Genomic DNA, 2,824 nt, shown 5'->3' on the forward strand with positions numbered 1-2,824 from the left:
CCCCCCACCCCGGCTCCATCTCCCTCCTGGTACTCGTCCCCTATCCCAAACACCTCTCTCCCAGAATATGAGATGCATTTGTTTTCCTCCGCCAGGCTACGAGAGTGGGAAGTGTGGCGTGCAAAGTGCTGATGTTTTGGTTTCTGGGTAATTATAACGTCCCTCGGTCTCCTAGAAAACTCTAAACTAATGTTTAATTTGCCTCTCCGCTCAAAGGAAGCCCTCCTTTGTTATTGCCGTGGCAATTAGCTGCAGCCAAGGCCCAGGCATTTCCTGTGATTGTTGTGATTTGCATAGAGAGCGAATCAGAGAGAGTATCAAGACCCTATACCTCTTCTTTTCTCGCTGCCATTACACCCGCCCACTCCTCCTTTCCTACCTCTTTCACCTCCTTTTTCTCCCCTTTGCTAGACTGAATCTTCATCAGTGGCCTAGCAACCGAAACGTCAACCCCTGTGTGTGATACCTCCGTACATCGTGGCAGATTGACAAGAGGGAAAATGACTAACTGGAGGGCACAACACAATGAATTATATATTTCTCTTCCAAGACGAAAGTGTCAGAGGATCACGCGTCTCGTTCCTAATGGTCATTGTCTGTTTTCGGTCGACAGCTTCTCATTAACCTCCCGTTCGCAAAACTTGCTGCTGGCCCTCCACCGAGGACGCTGCTAATGGAAGTTGTTAATTGAAGGTATAAACATACTGCGTGGAAATAAAGATGACACGCCGGCTTCTTGACACACACGTGCATGCAGTGTTTTGAATGTGGCGCAGCAGCATGTGAAGTTAATGAGACCATCAGTCAAAAAAGTAAACAGCTAGATGTTGGTGTTTGGATCCTGAGGGACAACAATTATCACTGCAGCTTTTGTGTGTTCTCTGCTCTGGCCGGGGAAGAAATATATACCCGCAGACTGTTTAATCTCAGGGTGAATGTTTTTATTACAGCATTGAAACCATTTGTCACCATTTCAAATATCTACCAATTTGCGTACTTTATTTTATTGGCAGTCCTTTCATATTTATTATCCCCGAGTACTTTTGACTCTGTGGCTTTTAATGTGTCAAACCTCTCCCTAATGAACTCCAGCACACAGTCCACCTTTGCATATTTTTTTACAATTTAGCTTAATTGGAATACCTGAATGAATTTGCATCGCCTTATCAGCACATGTCTCTGTGTCTACGCTAACTATAATAGTACCACTGTGCGATATGATATCCACATTTGCTCCGCTGCTTCTCTCTCACACTCTCATCTGATTGCTCGAACTGGTATATTCCCATTTGTGGATTTTAGTGCTGAGAGCTGTGGCTTCAGGGAGCCTGTTTGGTGGGAGGGGGGGAGAGATATATATAGAGGTAGAAAGGAAATGAGAAAAATAGGGGTAGGCAGAGAGCTAATGGTGAGATAGGGGAGTAAGCTGTAGTGGCTAATCCATGAGACGGTACTCTGCGCTCGTCTGCTCTGGACTGGTGTGGCATGGTCGGCGATTGTGGCTCATAGTGGGCCCCGGCAGTCAGACACAGCCTCCTGATCTATATTTCAAAGCCAAGAGTAGAGAGGAATTCAGTAATGAGCTCCCATCTTCCTTTTGGTGGAGGAAGACTCTCTTTGTGGAACTAATTGAAAGTGGCATGTGTAGCGCAGGGGAGCTCTTTGGGGGCTGCGCCATGTTTCAAGGGATGCAGAGAGATAAGCCTGCATGCCGCTCTGGCTTTTGTGTCACAGGTCTGAAATTAAAAGGTCTCTTGGAGGGGAGTGGTGCATTTTATGATTGTTTTGAGGGGGGGCGTGTTTTTTTGTGTGTGTCCATCGCTGAAATCACACCCACACACACATTCCCCATCTCTCCTTCTTTCCCTCCCCTTTATAAATCTAGTTTTCTGTGTCAGCTCATCAGATGGGAGATGGGCTTTCTTTATTACAGATATGGAAATGGCCCGAGATGCAGTTAGACTGATTTACTGCGTGGCATTTACTGAAATGATGAAACAGACCCTTAACTATTTACAGACACACACACACACACACACACACACACACACACACACACACACACACACACACACACACACACACACACACACACACACACACACACACACACACATCCATGCACATTAATACATCCATATTTGCAAACCCACCTTCAGAAACATGTAAATGTAATGCGCTATGATTGTCAGGTGTGTGGATTCAGCCTTTTTTTGTCCAATAGGCCTGCTGCATTGGATTTTTAGTAGCCGATGAGAACCTCATGGACAGGAAGGACACATTTCACTGAGACTTTTTCATGAGCTTGTTTACTGATATGAATTTCTGCACATTCCTTTTTTTTAAGCTGTTGGAAGGGTGCTTTTTTATTCCCTGTACAACTGGATCTTAACGTTGCTGTGGAAACTTTCGGAGTATCAAAGTATACTGATATGTCATCAGACCTGGCTGTCAACACACGTTTAATTGATAGTTTGGTAAATTATAGCACCCCCCCCCACTGCTGAGCAGGTCTGAGGAGGAACTGATAGAGAGAGAAGTGTCCTTTCTCACCAGGTTCCCGTTTCTGCGGGGCGTCGCATCTTGTCTCCTACCCCTATTTATTGCATTACGAGGTCAGTTTCACATATCGACTGATGTTCTCTGGCAACAAGATAGCCTCACAGTCAAAGATGAAGCTATTAGATTATGTAGTCTGTTTGCTGACATGTCTTTTTACACCGTCAACATGACACACCTTAAAAAGAAGCCTCTGCTACAAGAGATTGAAATGATATTCAATAGCAGCGGAATTCCAAAGTCCTTGTTAACATTCCGGCTGCTC

Source organism: Notothenia coriiceps, unplaced genomic scaffold (genome assembly GCF_000735185.1).
Source record: "Notothenia coriiceps isolate Sejong01 unplaced genomic scaffold, NC01 NC01_scaffold00009970, whole genome shotgun sequence".
Lineage (NCBI taxonomy): Eukaryota > Metazoa > Chordata > Actinopteri > Perciformes > Nototheniidae > Notothenia > Notothenia coriiceps.